Below are 23,856 nucleotides of genomic sequence, written 5' to 3'. Positions count from 1 at the left end.
ATGATGTCTACTTCAAAAACGTCTTCAAATACTCTAACAGCAAAGGAAATAAAGACAAAAAATAAATCAATGGGACATCAGATTAAAAAGTCTTATGCAAAGCAAAGGATACCATCACCAAAACAGAAAGATGCCCTACAACATGGAAACAGATCTTTATGCAACATATTCAGAGAAAGGACTAGTAATCAAAATACATAAAGACCTCAGTAAACTTAGCACTAAGACAAACAAACCAACAAACAATCCCATTAGAAAAAAAGGTGAGGATATGGGCAGAAACTTCACTAAGAAAGAGATCCAAACACATGAGATTGTGCCCAAAGTGATTATCAAAGAAATGCAAATAATGGCAACAATGTGATGCCACTTAACACCTGTGAGAATGTCATTCATTAGAAAGGACAGAAAGAAAAAATGTTGGGAGAGGATATGTGCACTGCTGATGGGAGTGTAAATTAGTCTAACCCTGATGGGAAAATGTCTGAAGATTTCTCAGAACACTCAATGGACCTACCCTATGACCCAGCACTTTCTCTCCTGGGGATTTACCAAAGGAAATAAAACAATTATTAGAAGAGATATATGTACACCTATGGTCAGCTTGATTTGCAATAGTGAAAACCTGGAAGCAATCCAGATGTCCAACAACAGATGAGAGGCTAAAATAATGTGGTATATACACACAACAGAATACTACTCATTTGTTTAGAATGATGAAATCATCTCCTATGCCTCATAGTGGATGGAACTTGAAGACATGTTAAGTGAGATAAGCCAGAAAGAAAAACAAGGGTACAAATACTAAATACTGAATTATCTCACTTATAGGCAGGACTTAAATGGGGACAGGAAGGGAGAACACAAACTGAAACATGGTGTATGCATCAAAGCAAAGCACTCTGGGAAAGGAGGAGGAAGGAAAGGCTGAAGAGAACTTTGGGGTCCTAGTATATAATGATACAAAAAGACCTAAGTTGTGAGTGAGAATGCTGTGCAGACTTTTTACACGGAGATGAGAAATTGTCCCCATGTGTCAATGATTGCACTGTAAACCATTAAGCCCCCCCCCAATATTTTTTAAAAGCATCTTGAAGTTAAAAAATAAAAAGCTTAAGCCTCATAAATATTCACTGTACTTCCTTGAATAAGATGTAGAGAAGTGGTAGCATACAGGACTTGCCTGTATGGTGTCTGGGTTTGATCCCTAGCAATGTTTATACCAGAGTTGACAAGTGATCTGGTCTCTTCCTCTATCCCATTCTCAATCTGACTCACTCTGTTTAAAATAAAACTAAGGGGGTTGGGCGGTGGCGCAGTGGGTTAAGCGCATGTGGCGTAAAGCGCAAGGACCGGCTTAAGGATCCTGGTTCGAGCCCCCGGCTACCCACTTGCAGGGGAGTCGCTTCACAGGCGGTGAAGCAGGTCTGCAGGTGTCTATCTTTCTCTCCCCCTCTCTGTATTCCCCTCCTCTCTCCATTTCTCTCTGTCCTATCCAACAACGAACAACATCAACAATGGCAATAATAATAACCATGAGGCTACGAAAGGGGGAAAAATGGCCTCCAGGGGTGGTGGATTCATGGTGCAGGCACTGAGTCCAGAAATAACCCTGGAGGAAAAAAAAAAAAAACTAAAAAAAATAAAATAAAATAAGCGGTGACTTGGGAGGTTATCAGTGGATAAACATTGAAATAAAAAACCTGAGGTCTTAAGTTTGATTCCTAGCATTGCATGTGGCAGGGTGAAGTTCTGGTTCTTCTACTCTCTTATTAATAAATAAATATTTATGAAAAAGTAGGTGACTAAGATGTGATATTTTGCAGAAACAAGGTTAAAAATAAGACACATATACATGCAACAATAAATACTAGTTCTGCATATGAAAAAAGTTATATGAAGAAGTATAACTTTAAGAGGGGAGGTAGTTGTGATTTGCCTTTTAAAATAAACATGGCATTGCATTTCTTGGACTATACTATTAGAGGACCATTTAACTATTAACCAGAGTCATGATAAAAAATCAACTCTAAAATTTCAGGGTACAGGGAGCTGGTGGATACAAATTAAATTTGTCCATCTCACTTTAAAAGAAATACTTAGAAAAACATTCCAATCAGGGAGGCTGGGTGGTGGCGCAGCAGGGTAAGAGCACATGGTGTGAAGCTAGGGACTGGTGTAAGGATTGGGTTGGAGCCTTGGGCTGCCCCACCTGCAGGAGGATCGCTTCACAGGCGGTGGGTGAAGAAGGTCTGCGGCTTTCTTTCCCCCTTTGTCTTCTCCTCCTCTCTCAATTTCTCTCCGTCCTATCTAACAAGAACAGCAATAAGAACAACAGCGATGAACACTAAGGCTAACAAAAGGGGGAAAAATGTCCTCCAAGAGCAGCGGATTTGTAGTGCAGACACCAAGTCCCAGCGATAACCCTGGAGGCAAAGAAAAAAAAATTCCACTTAAAAGTATGTTTTTGGGCCCAAAGGTGGTGCACTTGGTTGCGCGCATGCTTATCGATGCTCAAGGACTGAGGTTCAAGCCCCCAGACCCCATCTGCAGTGGGAAAGCTTGGATAATGGTGAAGCAGTGCTGCAGGTGTCTCTGTCTCTCTCCTCTCTACCACCCCCTTCGCTTTTGATTTCTAGCTGTCTCTATCCAACAAAAATAAAGGTAATAAAAATATTTTAAATGTACGTTTCTATTGTCTAGGATTTTTAAATGGGAGAAGATAAAAATTATCTAAAACATAAATTTGTAAGATATCAGTGAACAATACCAATGGAACAAAAGGGGTGAGTTTGTTACTTCTTTGATACTTCATATAAGGTGGGTCTACCAAGCTTAACTTTAATAAGTCTAGTGGCCCATGAGGTGATCAGTGGACAAAGTGTTGAATTCTGAAGCATGAGGTCCTCCTTTGTTCTGGTTCCTTCCTCCCCTTCCTCTCTCTCTCTCTCTCTCTCTCTCTCACCAATGAAATAAATAAAATAAAAATTTAAAAAATTGGGGGGCAAGCAGTAGCTCAGCGGGTTAAGCGCACATAGTATCAAGTGCAAGGATCCGCTCAAGGATCCAGGTTTGAGCCCCTGGCTCCTCACCTGTAGGGGGGATGCTTCACAAGCAGTGAAGCAAGTCTTCACATGTCTATCTTTTTCTTCCCCTCTCTATCTTCCCATACCGACCCAATATTTCTCTGTCCTATCCTATAAAAAAATAAATATATGAAAAAAAAGGAAAACGTGACCTCTAGGAGCAGTGGATTCATGATGCAGGCACCCAGTCCCAGCAATAACCCTGAAGGCAAAAAAAAAAAAAATCTTTTAAATTTTAATAAGTCTGAGTAGAATAAAGTATATGGAGCAAAGGGTACATAATTTAGAATGAATATAGGAGAAACATAGATGTTTCAGAATAGTTTATAGAAAAGGAAACCTTTCAATAATCCAGGACTTACCAAAAAGGTAAAAGCAAGAAAAGCGTCATTTTTATTAAGTTTGGAGAAATAATAATAATAATAAAGATGAAGCTACTGCTTAGAACAGATGATGAAACTTTATGGGAGAGAATAAAAATCTTCACTAATTTTGATTCTATCATCTCTTCTATTTATAATTATATGATCTTCAGAACAATGAGTTTAGAATTAACTGTGGCATAAGAGAAAAGGTACCAGAAATAAATATTGGTTGCAGGGACTCCTAGTATTCCTTTAATTAGTAATAAACCTTTAAAAAAATTGTGACTATACTTTATGGACATAGTATAGCTAAAATAGTTTTCCTTAGAGATTTAATGCTGATTGCTTTATTATATAAGGTGAAAATTTATGTGTTTTATAACTGTTCTTAGGTACTGGGTTGCACACTTTTTAGTCTCTATATGATTAGACAATTTATCAATTTAGGTATATTGCCTGCATTATAACTTTGGATACTTTTATGTCTTAAAAACTGTTTGCTGCCCCACTTTTTATTACAAATGTAATTTCCTAGTCAATCCATTGCAGGTTTCAGGTAGATCAGTTTTATGAGCCAGTATAATAAACATATACCTTCTTTAACATAGTATTATCACAATGTGTTTAGGCTCTAATATATAGTGATCCTTCAGTAGACCAAATCCAATATATTTGTGTTACAGTTTCGGTGCCTGTGTATAAACTGAAACTGGGATATTATGCATCAAAATCTGTTTCATCCGTTCTATTCCAAGCAATGAGATAAACTGTGATTCATAGGTCCCAATGCAATGCGGCTTAAAAAAAAAAAAAAATCTTTAAATTAGTAAATGGTAGTAGGGCTATAGAAAACAAAGACATGCTTGATTATCCAAGTTGCTGACTGATTTGGTAGGAAAGGTTGATATCCTGAACTGGGAGACAAAGAAAGACTACACCCAGGATGATGAAATGGTTCAGGAATATTATGATACCTCTAGAGTAAGGAAGAGAGAGACGAGTATATAGGAAGATCTGCATTTGGACCTGGCACTACAAAGGAATACCATGAAAGGGATAAAGACGGTATCTTTGGATGGTGAACAGTGGTGTGGTATCTCTACTATCCCTCCCCTCTTTCTCTTTCCATCTCTTAATAAATAAAAATAAAATTGAGTCCATGAAACAGTTTAGAGATATTCTGTATGCAAGAGACCTTGAGTTCATCCCTTGATTGCTTTTTTCTCCTTCCTTCCTTCCTTCCTTCCTTCCTTCCTTCCTTCCTTCCTTCCCTTCCCTTCCCTTCCCTTCCCTTCCCTTCCCTCCCTTCCTTCCTTTGCTTTGCTCCTCTTTCTTTCTTTCTTTCTTTCTTTCTTTCTTTCTTTCTTTCTTTTTCTTTCTTTTTTTCCTTTCTTTCTTTCTTCTCCTCCCCTTCATCCTCCTTCTTCTCCTCTTCTTCATCTTTACATGCAATTAAACTATATGATTTTAACTCTAAAGATAAGGTACTAAGAAATATAATACAGTATCAGAAATCAAGTAGGTAACTCACTTGACTTTAAGATAGTAAAGAAGCAAAATCATATAATATATTAAGTTCAACAAGAGCTTCTAATAACTAGGATAAATTTTCCCTATGAAAGACAGCAGGAACAGAAAATTAAGTGTAAAATATTCATGACATAAAGTTTATAGCAGCATTATTTTAAAAAATTAAGATTAGGTAATGATAACCATCTCTACACTTAGTTTTATTTGCATTTTAAAACAATAAATTATTTGAGATATTCTCATAGTTCTTGTTATTTATTATCTCTATAAAGGCTAAATTAAAACTTACCTTAATTTTTATCCACTTCCTATATATGGAACATATTTTATCTTCTGGAATAGAATACTGTATCTATACCCAGAATGCTTCAAGTGGAATTTTGACATAACAGCTTTGCCATACATTTTACTACAAACAATGACACAAACTTTCATGACCTATTTCCTGATCTCCTGTCCAAATGTGAGAGTGATGATGCAACTAGACTCTAAATTGACCTTTTCCTTATTTTCAAAAACATCTAGATTCAAGTAAAGGTCAACTTCTCCCATTTCCTTTTGTACACATTTTAGTAAAATTATAGTTTGTTTCTCAGGAAAATAGTTTTGATGAAATAGGCTTTATGAGTGTAAAAATTTGAAATATTCAAATCCAGCACATCTACATATTTATTGAACATATGTGTTCAGTACTATGTGTCAGACTCTCAGAATTTGGAGCTAGACTTTACTAGAATATGCAGGTGACTTTTCATGCTGATTGATAAGATGGGGAGATCTTAGGGAACATCTTGGGAGGAAAAATCGATAGTATTAATTTAGATGCATTTTGTGTGAATGTCTATTACATACATGTCTGTATCTTCTGCCCTTAAGTTTAGGGTTAGCAAATTAATTTAAGAACTCTTGGCATTAAAATTTATTTGAAACAGTGACACTGGCAGGTATTATCTAAGGGACAATATAAGGCAAAGAACAGAAAAAAACCTGCTATGAAGTCCAATACAACTCCACAATCAGGGAACAAAGTAGGGAATTCAAGAAATGAACTTGCGATGAGAAAGAAAAGAAAGAAAAAAAAAAGACAAGAAAAAAAAAAGACAAGAAAGTCACATCAAGTGGAACAGGAGTGACTATAAAATTAATTGGATCATTCTATTAAATATTGGCAATGGTAGAGAAATTCAGACCCAGTATGTACTTTGAATTAGTCCATATGGAGGTCACTGTAGTTCTTAAAAGAACAGTTACAAGCTGTGCAAACAAAGCTTGAGAAGAGCTTGTGAGGTCCAAAAATAAGGAAACACATACACTTTAATGCTGACATTTCTGGAGGATAGTAGTCATTAAGTTCATAGAAAGATCTAATAAGTACACCCTCTTGCTCAACTTTAGAGTTGTTCTATTCCTTTTTAAATATAAGATGCTTCTCTCTTGAGGGATTCTTAAAAAAAAAAAAAAAAAACTATCACAGTTGTATGATATAAGGTCTTTATAATTACTTTCCAGGGGAGAGGGGGCGACAACACCACTAAAGGTTCTTCCAGTTCAGTGTGTGTGTGTGTGTTGGGGGGGCTGGGTTTGAACCCAGGTCACACATGTGGCAAAGCAGCACACTAAGTGAACCATTATTCTAACCTAAGCTCTGTTCAATTTGAAATGTGAGAAGGACAATGTTTTTTTTCTATTTGTATTGTTCTGTGAGATGGAATATTGTAGTCAGTCACGCATAATAAAGAAAAAGAACTGCAAGACTACTTGATTCTCTCCATGCTTCTTTTCCAACTCAAGCACATGCATATAAACTGCTGTCAAACAGGCATGAGTGAGCCAAGTTGCTAGTACTTTAGGCAAAGAGAAACAGACATTACACTTCAAAGCACAACATTCTGGGAAGAGAAGGTATGTATTTAAAAAAAAAAAAAATAGTCAAACCTCAAGTTGGAACCTGAACGTTATCTGATAAAGAGCCTTGGCCACTAATTAGAAAGAGCTTGGTTTCCTTTCTGCTCTGTCGTTAGCTACTTTGGGACCTAATACAAATAATTTAGCTTCACTTATGGTTTTTGTTTGTTTGCTTGTTTGTTTTAGATTTCAAAGCTAAGGATTTAAAGAAGATTATTTTGGAGTGCCTTTCAAGTTTAATAGTCTCTGATTTTTTAAATTCTTCTCTACCATATACAGTCTTTTAACCTAGCAAAGGAGAATAGATCAGATCTTAGGGTATAAGGTAATAACATGGTTCATGTGCTCAACCAGGTAATTAAAACATAAATACTATTTCCATAATGTTCCTGTATGTGTTGGTCTTGTCTCTTTTCCCTTCCTTCTTTCCTTCCCCCCTCTCCTCCCTCCTTCCTCCCTTTTCCCCTTTCTCCTTTCCTCCTTTCCCCCTTTAGTCTCTTCCTCCTCTCCTTCCCTCCACAAATGCTCAGTTCTGGTTTATTGTGGTACCAGGAATTGAACCTGGAATCCTGAAGCCTCAGACAGGAAAATCTTTTTGCATAATCATTGTGTAACCTCCCTGACCCTATTGCTCTTCTTTAAAAGGTCTTATATTCTCTAATATACAAATGTCTAAATAAACTAAGTTCAGAGCCCTACATTTCACAATATATACTTCAGAATATATATATATATATATATATATATATATATATATTATTTTTAAGTAAAATTTAGTGAAGGCTTTATTTAAAGCAGTATTATAAATCTTTCAAAGAGCAGTATTTATGAGACATTTATAAATGCTAGCTAGCATTTCACAGTATTTCACAAACGCATAAAAATGCTTGAATTTCAGATTCTGATTTTATAATGATTTATTATACTAAAATTGAATCTTAGGGTATGAGAGTGGAATAAAAGTATGCATATATTTTATTAACACTTTACACAGGAAGCTATAAACATTTTTAGTGAGTGGGCTTTTAAAAAATGCGCTAAAAGTTTTCAGTTAGTTTTTTTTTATTTGATCTGTAACAAGTACTGCTTAAATCAATGTGATACATGACTGATAAGCTGGTCTATCATTAATAGCACAGAAAAATATAAGTAATAAGGAAAGTTTTTTTTTTTCCCCTCTCTTTTTTCAGCACCAGTGTTTCAGGTAGGCATGATTCTACTCCTACTGAGAGTTGACTCTTTCCTTTTTTTATTTTATTTGGAGAGAGAAACACACAGAGAGCCATGCTGGCACTGACCACTCTATGATCCATAAAGTTTTCCCTACTGTCATGGTCCAGAGACCCTAGCGTGGTAAAATGTGAACTCTATCTGGTGAGCTATCTCCAAGTCCAACGAAAAGGTGCTTGCTTGCTTGGTTGGTTTTATTAGAGCATTGCTCAGTTCTGGTTTATGTTGGTACAGGGGATGCAGCCTGGTACTTTGGAGCCTCAGGCATGAGAGTCTGTTTGCATAACCATTTAGCTATGTACCCCCTCCCCGAAAAGGTTTGTTTGTAGAGAAAATGTTTCAGATTTTCCAGAGAGTAGATAGCTTTCCAAAAGAATGACCTATTATATATTGTGAAACTGCCATCTTCCTCTCCAGAGATGGGGAGTAGATTTTAAAGAGGGAAGAAAGGATGTAGAAAAGAGCTTATCAGTTCTTCTTCTTCTAGCGTTTGCTCTTCTTCTGTAGCCAGTCAAAAGCGTCAGGTTGAGCCCGATGTAAAGATTCGAGACCTCCTTTGAATCTGGAGAGGTGGCAGTCGTTGACTATGTGGGTCATAGTCTGTCTGTAGCCACAGGGGCAGTTCGGGTCGTCTCTGGCTCCCCAGCGATGGAACATAGCGGCGCACCAGCCATGGCCTGTTCCATAGCGATTGAGGAGGGCCCAATCATAACGTGCTAGGTCAAAGCCGGGTTGGCGCTTGCAGGGGTCTGTGATGAGGTGTTTGTTCTTTACCTCAGCTGACTGCCAACTCTGTTTCCAAGAGACTGGAACAGAGAAGTTCAGTGTAGGCATAGGGGACCAGATTGGGTGACGAGAAGTCAAGCGTTGGACAGGGTGGGCGAAGATATCCACGTATATTGGCAGGTCCGGTCGAGCGCAGACGTGGGAAATGAACTTAGATGATGCCGCATCCCGACGAATATCTGGCGGGGCGATGTTGCTAAGAACTGGCAGCCATGGAACTGGGGTGGAACGGATGGTTCCAGAAATTATCCTCATGGAGGAATATAATTTGGAATCGACCAAGTGGACATGGGGGCTACGGAACCATACTGGGGCACAGTATTCTGCAGTGGAATAGCATAATGCCAGAGATGATGATCGTAGTGTGGAAGTGCTCGCGCCCCATGAGGAGCTGGCCAGTCTTGCAATGAAGTTATTCCTCGCGCCCACCTTTGCTGCAGTTTTTATGAGATGTTCGTGAAATGACAGAGTGCGATCAAGAGTAACGCCAAGATAGACTGGCTGGGCTTCATGCCGGATTCTCGTATCGTCAAGCTGCACATTAAGCTCACGCGAGGCCAAGGCACGGTGTAGATGGAAAACAGATGATACCGTTTTTGCAGTGCTAGGGATTAGTCGCCATTTTTTACAGTAATCAGATATCAGAGACATGTCTTTCGTGAGTGTTTCCTCGAGGATGTCGAACTTGGATGCCTGAGTTGCACAGCAGATGTCATCGGCGTAGATGAACTTCCTTGAAGAAGTTTCTGGGAGGTCATTGATGTAAATATTAAATAGCGTAGGAGCCAGAACAGAGCCCTGGGGGAGGCCACTTGAGACAAGTCTCCATCTGCTTGACTTGTCACCCAGATGCACCCGGAATCTTCTGTTTTGGAGAAGAAACCATATAGTGTTGGCCACCCATGGAGGCAGGCATCTTGAGATCTTGACTAGGAGACCACAGTGCCAGACCGTGTCATAGGCTTCTGTGAGATCAACAAAGATAGCACCCGTCTTTAAATTCTTCTGGAATCCATTTTCAATGTAAGTTGAGAGGGCCAGGGCTTGTTCGCAGGTAGAGCTTATCAGTGAAGTTTAGGAAAGACTTTTTGAGGTAGCCACTGTTAGACTTGCTAGAAATGTATTGGGGGAAGCAAAGGCCAGCGTTTGTTCTCCCAATATTATAGGTTCATCAAGCATGATCTCAACAAAGAGTTGAGGAGAGAGCATGATTTTCAGACACTTTAAACTTTTATTCAGGAAAGTTTAGAATATTCACGTTAGGGCATGAAAGAGAGAGAAACAGAGACAGAGAGAGATAAGCACAGTTGATACTCACGTGATGTTATCTGAATAGAGAGAAAGAGAGAGCTCAAAGGTCTTACTTTTTGCAGTCAAAATGCTCTACCCCTGAGCTATACCCCCAGGTCTCACTTTTTAAAAGCCAAGCCCTACCTCCACCTTCCCAAGCCAACCACTCCTATTTTCTGGGTGGTATCTTGTCCCTCAACAGCGACAGGATAAGAAGTAGAAGAAATATTCCCTCCCCTACAAGCAAACAAAGTATGCACTTCTTAGTAAAGATGGGTATTTTTAAATGTAATTTTAAATCACACTCTACTGTAAGATCTGAAAAAAGTTCTAACATGCCTTCAAAGAGTTACGAAGAGGGAAAGTTGCTCAAAGAGCAGTGTTTTAGAAAATAAAAATCTTGTCCCTTTAAATTGAAAGAAAGTCTTCTTTTAAATCTCTGAGGCACCCTGAAGTCCAAAGAAGATGCCTGACCCAAGACCTGCTTGGCTTAATTTTCTCTCACCAAATTTACTATATACATTTGACTATAGTATTTATTATGTAGTATTTACATGTTTATTTGTAATAAAACTTGGTGTCTTAAAGAAAAGACAATTGTTGCTTTAACATAATCATTATTTAAGGAACCTAGCAAAAAAAAAGATTATTTTCTTATTGAAAACAGGCTTCATCCAGCCTACAATAAACAACAACAAAAAAAAGTGTTACTACCAAAACACAAGTACTAAAGACAAGAAAGTTACCCTTCTAAGAATAATTAAATAAATGTTATCAGATGCATAAGGAAATAACTAGCATTACCACAAATAGGAACTACATATAGTTATCCAATATTATAAATGTTAGAATCATCAGATACAGAAGTAGATATAGTTCAGATATGAAAAATAAAAGAGAAAACTGACAGGATGACAGAGGAGCTAACAAGCATCAAATTTTACCTAGCATATTAAAAAAAAAAAACCCAAAATGATTTCTAGAAAATACAAACGATGCTCCTTGGAAAGAGTAAGTAGATGAGGAAATAAAACATATATTTGACAATACTGAAAAGAACAACAGTGAATTGAAATATTAAAAGTAATCTAGAGGGAGTCAGGCGATAGTGCAGCGGGTTAAGCGAACATGGCGCAAAGCACAGGGACCCCTGTAAGGACCCTGGTTAGAGCCCCTGACTCCCCACCTGTAGGGGAGTCGCGGTGAAGCAGGTCTGCAGGTGTCTATCTTTCTCTCCCCCTCTCTGGCTTCCCCTCCTCTCTCCATTTCTCTCTGCCCTATCCAACAATGACAACAATAATAATTACAACAATAAAACAATTAGGGAAACAAAAGGGAATAAATAAACATAATTTTTTTAAATGTAGAAACAAAGAGACAAAGCTAGATTGGAGAAATTAATCAGTTAAAAAAAGATAAGTAAAAATTTAAAAAGCAGTCTTTTATTAGCAGAACCTCAGGGAATAGAATTTAACAGTAAGAAAACTAAACATGATAAACAATTACATCCATGCACACAGATTTATGTGTATATTCATGATTGAGGTGCTCAGATCAGACCACTCTACAATGCTCAGAGCTGGTTTTCTCAAGAAGTCTCTCTGCAGTGTAGAGTTAGTTTTGTTTGTTTGTCAGTTTTATTTTCTTAACCAGAGAACTACTCAGTTGTGGTCTATAGTAGTACTAGGGATTGAATCTGGGAACTGGAAGTCTCAGAGATGAGAGATTTTTCCATAACCATTATGCTGTCTCCCTAGCCCAGTTTAGAAATTATTTTAAATTGAAGATGAAGGCCATAAAGTCTTCAGTGGAGTCATTATTACCCAGCTTCCACCTAATTAAAGTGACCAGCATTTTGAGACCGGCTAGCCAGGAATAGGGGAGCAGAGAGAACAGGGCCACATTATCACTAAATGTGTAAAAGAAGAATGTGCTATTGTTGAGAAGATTCAGTCACTATCAGGTGTTTCACCTGGGTTAAGTCCTTTACAAGCAGTTTTCTAAGTAACTAGACCCAGACACTGTTAAATTCAAAATAATTAAAATACATTGTTCTGGGGCATGTAGAATTTTCTTTTTAGTCTTAAGAACTGTACATCACCCCTTTCCTTCTTCATAGTTTCTATGCCCACAGGAACCAGTCACAACACACTTGTGTGTTTATCCCATAATCCCCAAGATAATGAAGACCCTGAGAAAAGATGACTGAAATAAGCCACCTACCCATGACTGAACACTGGTACCTTCCCCACTCTGCCTTTATAGAATTCCCTTCATGTGTATATATATACTGAATCTCTGTGCTCTTTTTTTGAAGAACACAGTTCATTTTTCCTTAAGTAACTTGTAAAGTCAGTAGACAATGCAATTTTAAGTTACTTGAAATTCTCTATAGTATTTTTCTTATAACAAGAGTAAAAATTTCTTCAGCTGAAATAAAATTATATAATGTCAAATAAGATATGTCATAATCTTCAGCTATATAGTCTTTGCTTATTATTTTTATGATCTTTAAGAAGGAGGATGCCAAACATGTTTCATTTCTTCTAGACATAACCAATATGAAATGCTGACAATGAATTTTTACATGAAATAGTTTAGAAAAATTAGATATTTGGATGAATTAGGCCCTGGAGAACTAAGGTTTTCTGCTTATCACAGACTAATAATGTCTCTGGGCATAAAATTGGTCTGAACCCTTAAAACTCTATTACCTTAATACTTCTTGACATTACATTTTGAATGATGAAAATGAGAAAAAAGTCAAGAATGCATAACATGCCAACATTTTGATTTTAACATATTTGAAGTAATAAAGCTTTGATCTTTCATGAGATCATAATTTAAAAAAAATTTTCTCAGTTTTAGACCAAATGGTCAAGAACATTTTTCACTTTGTATTTTAATCCTGAGAAAGACATGTTAATCTAAATGTCTTTCTCCAGCAATGAACTTTGAGGCATCTCTCTAGGATCAAAGATCAGTAACACATTACAAAACTGCCAACTGAACTGTGCTGAAAAGGTTTTTCTCTTCTTATTAACTATGTTTGAAAAGGTATCTTGAATGGACAATCTTGCACATAGGAGCCTTTGGAAAAATTAATAGGATCTGCTTATGATATTTGTGATAGTGCCAGAGGGAAACCAAATAATACAACAAAAAGTCACTCTTGCTAAATTAGCTTTCCTATTTGGAAAGCAGAGCTCTGCGGCTATCACAGAACAATATAATAAAAAAATAAAAATAAATGGAATTCGGAGAAAATGCACCCAAACTTATACTGGGCAGCTGGTCATTATTACCTGTATGACCTTGAGCAAGCTGCCTTCACCTCACCTTGAGCAAACTGCATTTACCTCTGAGATTTTATGTTTTTCCACAAATAGGTTTAAAACACCTCCCTTTAATAACACTACAGTGATGGCTAGAATTCAGGTACATGTCTAACACAAGTAAGTAATCAACAACAGTTAACTGCTATAATTTAGAATGAAGAAAAAAATAGTCTTTGAAAAGCAGATGCATATAAAATAGTTTGCCTTCAAAAAGAATGTTTAGCTTTGATAAAAGTTTACTTGTTGAAGGTATAGTTAGTATAGTTATTGAATAATAGAATAATAGTATAGTCAGACAGTGGTTGAAAAGTGTTGGGAACAAAGCCTGTTGTGTACATACACATGACCATTGATTGTTTTTAATGTTATTGTGAGTAATAACAATATTTTTGACATTTTTTCAATAGAAATTAATAAATTTAAATTTTGTCAATAAATTATTTCATATTGAGTCATAGATTGTTTAAAATCCTGGAGTACTTCTCAGCCGCTAGGAAACAGTGGCTGCTGATGTCTTAAAGTAAACATATACAGTAGCTCAATGAATGAGATTCTGAGTGACAGTAAAATCCATCTTGAAGTTACAACGATAAATTATTTATCAAAACAAGGAGCATAAACCATTATCTGAAAGTTACTGTCCATTGTAAGGAAAAGAATGAGATCAGAGTAAAAAGTTTGGTTTTTTTAAAATATAATTAATGATATATTTCTCAGAGATACAAAGATAAAAGTCTGAGAAACTATGAAAAAGGGTTAACAGTTGTTAAATTTAAGTGAAAAATAAGATGTTTTGTTTTTGCCATTGTTCTACATATTTTCAACTTTTCCAAGATACAACTTCAAAGTCACCAAAACTAAAAAGAAGAAAAACCAGGTGTATAGATGTGTCCATGTCTTAAGAAGTCAAAACAGTGGAAAAATAGTAAAAAAAAAAAAAAAAAAAAAGAAGAAGAAGAAGAAGAATGTTTTTTGGACAGAAACAAAGATCTGCATTATAGGAAAACAGCTTTCAGCCTGAGTGGCAAGTTGGCTCTGCTGTGAAAAGGAATAGTGTGTGCTCTCAAAAACTCACCTGCACCTAGCAGCTGTTTAAATCTGCTCAGAGGCCATACCCCTGGGTATCATTTGCAGAATTGTTTTAAATACATCCATCATTAGGAAACCAGTTCACAGAGGTGACAGCATCAGGGAAATCATCTCTCCCTGCTCTCATGTCCCAAACCTCGTCAAATAGAAAAGGTTAGCTTCAGGTCTCTTTGATGACAGCCTCACTGATTCATCAGATGTAAGCTGCATTCCTGAATACTGAGGGGAAAATAAACTGCCCATCTGCCAAGTGTGACCCTGCCCTTTCCTCTGAAATTTTCTTTGGATGGCTATCCGGCTCCACAGATTGTCTTGAATTTGACACAAACAAGGTACAGAATGGTTGTTTAAGGGGGAAAAAAAATATGTGAAAGCCAAGCAAATTCTATGTATTTCCATCTTATGAATCCTAGTGTATTTCTTAAATGTAATATTGATTTCCCTTCATTTTAGCAAATGAAATTCATATATTCACACAGTTTTATTTTCTGGCAGCGACTACAGATTTTGTACTATAATAAAATCCAACCCTGTTCCATTTATTTTTCACTTTGGAGATGAATTAGTTGATTTGTAGTGATTGCTTCTATAAAGTGGCTCCAGGCCACCTGTCAATTTTTTCTATTGCCTTCCTAGGCGCTGGGAGAGAAAATCTATCTCTAAATTAGGCAGTTTTAGTTTTATCAGCAGCTTGCTGGGATTTGCTGCCAAAGGCTTCTACTTTCACTATATCAAACTAGAAAGAGTTGATAGTTTTTCCGCATATGAAGCAAAACTTTGCAGATGTATTTTGCTTTAGGAAACTGAGCATATAATGGATTCAAAATATATGCTCGATAGCAGTTGCTTGTATTTCATTGGTGAATTGAGTTCTGTGTAGGGGAGTAGGTAAGTAGATGATAGAACAATGGAAAGATATATTTGAAGAACCAGCTGGTGGTGCACATGGTTAAGTGCACACAATACAGTAAACAAGAACCCAGGTTCAAATCCTTGTTCCACACCTACTGGGGGAGAGCTTTATGAATATTGAAGGAAGGCTTCAGGTGTCTCTTTCCCTCTCTATTTCCTCTCTTCCCTCTCAATTAATCTCTGTCTCTCTCCAATAATAAAAAATAAAATATACTGCTTGATAAATTAATAAATAGTATATGTACATAGATATATGATGATAGAGACAAAAACATAGATAACAGTGGTGAAGCAAAGAGGAGAAAGAGAAAGTGCAGTTCTTCTACTACTTGACTAATAAAATTTGGTCTCCAATTTAAACAAAGAAGTTGGGTACAAAACAAGTTTCATGCTGTAGTCACACTTACGTGTTTAGTAGGCAAAGTTCTTATGGAGAACCACTACTTTATTTACAGAGATTATCTTTAGGAATACAGGCAAGATAAGACATGGCATTCACAAAAAGATAATTAACACTTCCACTTGATTCTAAAATTATTCTGTAGAAGTTGGAAAATAACATTGATAGTGTGTGAACTAACAGAATTTAATTCCAAAATGAGGTTGAGTTTGTTCAGGAAGATTTGATTTGATTAAAAATTCTCTTTTCTTATCTGTGCCTTCCTCATACAGCATTCTGCAGGGGTTGATATGTCCCCCATTCCAGTGTTGAGTATAAGAAATCCAGTGATACTTACATATGTGTTGATTTTTTGAAATTTCTACTACACATCATTTAATAAGGTCATTTATCATATCCTTTCATTAATTCCTTAACTTGTATTTTTGTTGATGTTTCTTAATGAGCAGCATACTGAATGATTTAAAGCTACATTTTTCTAAAGCTAAAAGCATTTCCCACCAACTCACCGGCTCCTCCTCAATTTCACAGTAGAGACTGATACCAAAAAATAGTAATTCTTACTAGTATTTCCCAAATTCCGATGAAGATTTATATTGATAAAAAGTTAAGTCCAGAAACTGAGGAAGAAACATTAAGAAGCAGAGAAATTTGATAGGAGGTTTGCCTTCATGGTATTTTCACAATTCTGCATGCATAAGATTAGCAAAGAGATATATTATTGTTAAAAAATTTAAAAATTAGATGATAAATTGCCTTCTGCCAGATAAAAAATAGTCAAGTGAAAGATTAAGCAGAAACAAAGCAAAGTCAATCCAGTCCTCAAGTTAATTTAAGATCAGTTTGCTCATGTTTTTGTACATTTGTTTATTCTTCTATCACTTATTCATTTAACACCTGTTGAGCATATTATGTACAAACTTATATTCTATAAATGTGAGAAATATAAGCATAGGAGGACATTTCTTTCCATATCAATCTCTTCATGGCAAAACTGAGAATGAATCTAGGAAACTAGTGATGAGTGTTTCTCTTAGTTATTCTGAGCAAAATAAACTTTAATCAAGTAAAATGATGCCTGGTCATAGACTCATCTCTTTTAGGAGATGTCATATACTATAATACAGTAAATTAGGATAGGATAGGATAGGATAGGATAGGATAATATAATAAAATATCCTAAGAGAAAACACAAACTCAGGGGTACGTTACCTGTCGAATCATACTATCTTGCAAGTACCCTGAGCATAGCATGTCTCGTATTTGGATAAACTTTTGAGATTTGTTTCTTCCCAAATTTTTTTCTTGACTCTGGGGAATAATTATGGCCATGGTTGAAAGTAAAATAGATTTTTCATAAGATCTGAAATCAGTTACAAGTAAGTAGGACTAATGAGTCTTTATTCTTTTAAACATGACCAAGGAATGGGAAGGCCAGTCAGCTCCTTTCTATTGATTTTAGGGAAATGAGATCCAGCTATCTGCCAGCATGTTTTGGACACATTTCATCCCAGAGACAGAGGTCTGGTCTGAGTGACCTCTCAAGGTCTTTCCCAACTCTCTGTTCAAATGCTATGAACTAAAACTTGGTGTCCTGTTCCAAGACAAGGAATTAAATATTTATACATAAGTTTATTGTCTCATGATCTCATTTCCTTTTATATTTAATTCTAGCAGTTGGCTTTAAACGTCTAAAGGTTCTATTCAAAATTTCATGAATCTCTAGGCCCACCAAGTTGTTAATTGGATGGTATATTACTATAAAGGAAGTGAGAAATGCCTGGCATAATTGTATAGCATTTATGCCTCTGCTCTGTGGGAATTCTCAGGGGGTTCATTAGCAGATGGTTACTGAAAGCAGGCATCCTGGAGACTGGACTGGTGAATGTCATTCTTGTTAATTATTCAGCAACTAGCCTGCACAGGTCAGGTCTAAAACACAGATATTAAATTCAGAGTACCCTGAACAATAAATTGCCTTATCTAGAATTAGATTTTTATTCTCTTCAATTAAGTAATGCCAGCAGGGCACAACACTAATTCATCAAAGACATTTAATGTTATTTACTTGTGAGTCAACATTAGGTTAGGTTTATAAGCTAGATATTTTTCAAAAGCTATCTAATTTTCACTTTTATACTTAACTCTACCCCCCAAAACTAAACTAGTGCTTTTCACCAAAGCCAACTTGTATGTTTTTGTTTTTGTTTTTGTTTTCAAGGTCGCTAGGGCTAGGTTCCTGCACTACCAATTCACTGCTCCTAGAGGCAGGCCATTTTTCCCATTTTGTTGCCCTTGCTGTTGTTGTTGAACAGGTCAGAGAGAAATTGAGAGAGGAGGGGGAGGCAGAGAGGGGAGAGAAAGACAGACACTGGCAGACCTGCTCCACTGCTTGTGAGGTGACCCTCCTGCAAGTGGGGAGTGGGGGCTTGAACTGGGATCCTTGTGGTGGTCCTTGTGCTTTGCACCATGTGCGCTTAACCCGCTACACACCTGTACCCTAACCCCAAAGCTAACTTTTAGATATAGATTCTTCCCTGAGGGTTGATATGATGATTGATTGATTGATTGACTGATTGATTGAATAAGGCTGTAAGTAGTCAGGATCTAGGCTAGCAAGTTCATTATTGAAAACTCTAAATTGATAGGCTTACTGGGTCTCTGGTCTTTCCTCAACCTGATCACAGTTGGTCTGTCTTTGGTCTCATTTTAATTCTGACTGCTCCCGAATAAAGAAAGGATACAATAGTTTTACAAGCAATATTTGCCATATTATCATGTTAGGCAGTGCTGAAACTTGGTGATAGTTACAGCATTGACCATAATGCACAATGAAAAAAAATGGTGTAAAATAGTTAATAGTTGCACATTGGTTATATGAAATAGAAAATAATAAGTGGGGAAACAGGGAGTAAATATTTTGTAAACTTTGTGGATCTAATCTAGAACTCAGCTAGGTAACAGACATCTTGATGAAGCTCTGACTGTTGACCTTTGCCACATTGGTGCTGAAGCTGATTAGCATCAAGGAAGCACAGGATCTAGCCCTTTCAGCCACAAGCATGGCAAACAACTATACTGCAACCAAATTTGCTTAGATTAATCTGACTGTACCAACTCTTGTACTTAATATGAAAAAGGAATCAAGTTGATGCGATAGCCTTGCATTGACCCTTTCTTTTCCCCTTCTCATCCCACTTGCTTGCCCCAACTCTTTGGAATTAGCTTCCTAATAAAAAGTAAGATGTAAGAGTTTTCCTTTGACACTTCAGACTCCAAGTGTAACCTGGTTAGAAATGTAGTAAAGGGAATCGGGCCGTAGCACAGCGGGTTAAGTGCCCGTGGCGCAAAGCACAAGGACCTGCGTAAGGATCTTGGTTCGAACCCCCGGCTCCCCACCTGCAGGGGAGTCGCTTCACAGGCAGTGAAGCAGGTCGACAGGTGTCTTTCTCTTCTCCTATCTGTCTTCCCTTCCTCTATTTCTCTCTGTCCTAACAAAGCCGCCAACAACAATAAAATAACAAGGGCAACAAAAAGGAAAATAAATAATAAAAAAATTAAACAAAAAGAAATGTAGTAAAGGTGGAGGTACAAATAAAAGTTAAAGTTAAAATCTATTGGTATTTGGGGCAGGGGGATATCTAGGCAAAAGGGATCCTTCCTCATATCTGTGTGGAAATAAGAATAAGAAATGTGAAAAAACAGTTGCATTAAAAAAAAAATGAAAATGCTGGGCAGGGGTAGATAACATAATAGTTATGCAGAGACCCTCTTGCTTGAGGTTTCAAAGTTCCAGGTTCAATCCCCCCATACACCACCACCATAAGACAGAGTTGAATAGTGCTGTACAAAAAGAGAGAGAGAGAGAAAGAAAAGGAAGAATAATGAAGATTCTTAAGACCTATCTTCCTAGCATAATTATATAAATCTTCAGAAATATTTTTTCCAAAAACTGATATTCAATATACAACAAGATAGACCACATTCTGAGTTCTAAAGACACATGTAAAAGAATAGAAATCTGGGGGTTGTATTGTTATATAGAAAACTGAAAAATGTTATGCATGTACAAACTATTGTATTTACTGTTGAATGTAAAACATTAATTCCCCAATAAAGAATTTAAAAAAAAAAATAGAAATCATACAACCTAGATTCTTTATTAAATATTTATTTATTCCCTTTTGTTGCCCTTGTTTTATTGTTGTAGTTATTATTGTTGTTGTTATTGATGTTGTTGTTGTTGTTGGATATGACAGGAAGAAATGGAGAGAGGAGGGGAAGACAGAGAGTGGGAGAGAAAGATAGACACCTGCAGACCTGCTTCACTGCTTGTGAAGCGACTCCCCTGCAGGTGGGGAGCTGGGGGCTCGAACTGGGATCTTTATGGTTGGTCCTTGTGCTTTGTGCCACATGCACTTAAACCGTTGTGCTACCACCTGACTCCCTACAACCTAGATTCTTAAACCAAAAAGGAACTAATACATACTCTTAGATAATGCTGGAATTAGCCTCGAAATAAATTACAGAAGCTGAAAAATCAGCCAGGTGGTACTGTACCTGGTTTAAGAGCTCACATTACAGTGCATAGGGACCCAGGTTCAAGACCCTGATGCCCATTGCAGGTGGAAAGCTTCACAAGTGGTGAAGCAGGGCTGCTACTGATGTCTCTCTGTTTCTCTCCCTCTCTAGCTCCCCTTCACATCTCAATTTCTATCTTTACCTGATAAAAAAAAATTTAAAAACAAACAAATGTATATATATATATACTTTTTAAAATACTTGGAATTTGAACTGCATACTTCAAAGAAGCAAATGAGTGTAATATTGCTGGGCTAGCATCGCTGGAGAGAGAAGAGACCAGGAACTCGTGGCAGAGCTAGAACGCAAATCTTTATTCATGTGGACACTCCAGAGTCAGTGCAAGCACAGCGGGTTTAGACCATGTGGAGCTAGCAAGATGGCCTCCTCCTGCTGTGAACGCCAATCCAGGTCCTCTCCAGGTCAGGATGCAGAAGAGAAAGAGAGAGAATGGAAGCAGAAGTGACTTTTAATAGGACAATTCTGGAAGTGGCAAGTCAGGATGGGATTGGCTAGGAAAGGGGGTGGAGAAAACAAGATACTCTGGGAAGGTAGAAAGCTTCTGTAGCAACGGTTGCTAGGGTTTTAGGAACGGGCATACCCTGAGGGGGTAATATGGTGGTGGAGGAGTCATTTTTAAAACAAGGCAGAAGATTGATATGTAAATAATTATACTCGCAAGGAAATATGGTGGTTTGTGGGTCCTGCCTAACTCAACCACATCTGTATAATATCCCAACAAAATATAATTTTTCAAAAGAAATAAATCAATACCTGAAGTAACAATGAAAAATGTGCTATATAGCAAATGCTATGTTTATAGGGGAACTTACAGCATTGAAAGCACTTAACAGAAAAATTGATATACAGTCAACATTTGAAGCTGTGATCCTTTTCTCTTTTTAAAGATTTTTTTTAAAAGTTATCTTTATTTATTTATTGGACAGAGACAGACAGAAAACAGATGGGTGAAGAGATAACGGAGGGAAGAAGCCAGAGAGCTACCTGTTGTGCTGTTCCGCAGGTGGGGACATACTGCTTGAACTCATGTCCTTGCTCATTATAATGTGTGCACTCAACCAGGCATGCCACCACTGGGCCCCATCTTTTTTTTTCTTTTATCTATTTCTAATATTTCTCTTTATTCCTAACCTGAACCTTTAAGCAACTGACAAAAGCACAAATGAAATTTGAAACAGGAAGAAAAAAATTTACAGAAAAAAAATCAGTAAGTTGAAAACATGAAATATAACAAATCTATCAAAGCAAAAGCTTGTTTTGTGAAATAAGCAGTAACAATGGTAAGACAGAGAGTAAAGTATAGAGTATTCAGATAATTATTAAAATAAGTTAAAGAGATAACAATAGTATAGATACCATGGAAATTAAAAACAAAAAGGAACACTATAAATACCTCTATGACAACACATTTGATAAGTAAGCTGAAACAACTCTTGAAAGAAGGGCAGGGGTATATAGCATAATGGTTATGCAAAGAGACTCTCATGCCTGAGGCTCCAAAGTCTCAAGTTCATTCCCCTGCACCACCATAAGCCAGAGCTGAACAGTGCTTTGGTAAAAAAAAAAAAAAAAAAAAAAAAAAAAAAAAAAATTCTTGAAAGACAAAATCTGCTAAAACTTAAGAGTAAAAACAGACAATCTAGCCTGACCTGTTCTTTTAAATAAGTTTTTGATAAGTTGGTAATTAATCAATTCTAAAACAGAAAGCAGAGCGCTTAAGGTTTTATTAACATCTAGGGAAGAAATTATACCATTCTCTACAATATTAAAAGTATTTTAAATAAATATATTTTAAAAATATTTATTAGGGCTAGCCATGGGATGCATTGGATCGACCTTCCCGTGGTGCATCCTGTGAGTACCCATTCATTGGGGAAACTGACCATCCTTCCTAGCCGACTGAATCCACATGGATCCCAGTCACTTTCAAAGCCAGCAACAAGCAGCTCCTGCCAGCTTTCAAGCTGTTGGTCCTGCTCTTCGAGTCCTCCAACTTAATGTTGAGGGGCTGTCCTTTGCCAAACGCGTTCTTATTGGTCAATTGGCGATACAGCATCAGGCAGATGTTATCTGCCTACAAGAAACACATATAGCAGTCGATGAAGCTGCTCGATTCACCATCAGTGGAATCGATTTAATATGCTTTAATCTCCATCCTAAACATGGCTGAGCCATGTACGCCAAATCGTGTCTTGTGGACGTTTACCATACGGCCTCTTCGACCTTCTACGACTCCATTACTATTGGAACTATTCAGCTCATCAACGTATATAAGCCTCCCAATGCCTCATGGGATAACGAGGTCCTGCCTAGCCCGAATCACCCAGCCGTTTACGTTGGAGACTTTAATAGTCATCACCAAGACTGGGGATATTCCTCCACTCATGCTGACGGCTCTATCTTAGCTGACTGGGCTTCAGCGAATGACCTCTCCCTATTATACGATCCCAAACAGCCAGGCTCTTTTCACAGTGCTAGATGGAATAAAGACTCGTCACGCAATCTGTGCTGGATTAGCACAGTCAATGGCCAAGCCTTTCCCGCTACGAGACAAGTTCTCAAGATCTTCCCGCACAGTCATCACCGCCCAGCTATCATCCACATTGGTCTCCAGCTCCCACTGATTCTGTGCTCGGAGAAACTAAGATGGAACTTTCAGAAAGCAAACTGGCGTCTGTTCAGTGATCTTACCAACAAATCTATTCCTGCAATTCCAATTAACTCTATCCCCTCTGAAGATTCCTACAGGTGCTTCCGCCAAGCCATCTTCAAAGCAGCTTCCCAAGCCATTCCTCGTGGGAAACGTGCTAACTATACGCCTTGTCTTGATGCTGAATGCGAGCAACTACTAAAGCAGTATGATGAGTCGGGCGACCCAGATGTGGCTGACCATCTCATTGCCTCCCTGGATGCAGCACGCCAAGCCCGCTGGCAACAACTCACGGAAAGTCTGAACTTCACCCACTCAAGTAGGAAGGCCTGGAAGCTTCTTCACAGACTGGGTGCCGGTAGCCAACCCCCTCCCGTATCTCCAAACTCAGTGACCAGTCACCTAACTCAAGTTGGACATGCTAAGATCGACCCAGTCTGGAAAAGAGAAATTTCCCATGAGTGGTCATCCCACTTCCGGTTATCTTGTCCATCTCCAAAACTCTCTCCCTTTACACTGTCTGAACTGGAAGACGCTTTGAAGAGGGTTAAACCGGGAACAGCTGCTGGCTATGATAACATCACCCCAGAACTCATTCTTAACCTGGGCCCCGCGGCAAAGAAGTGGCTCGCTTCATTCCTGTCCCACATCTTGGAATCTGAGTCTATGCCCA

This window comes from Erinaceus europaeus, chromosome 3, assembly GCF_950295315.1.
Source record: "Erinaceus europaeus chromosome 3, mEriEur2.1, whole genome shotgun sequence".
Classification (NCBI taxonomy): Eukaryota; Metazoa; Chordata; class Mammalia; order Eulipotyphla; family Erinaceidae; genus Erinaceus; species Erinaceus europaeus.
This window is presented reverse-complemented; position numbering follows the sequence as displayed.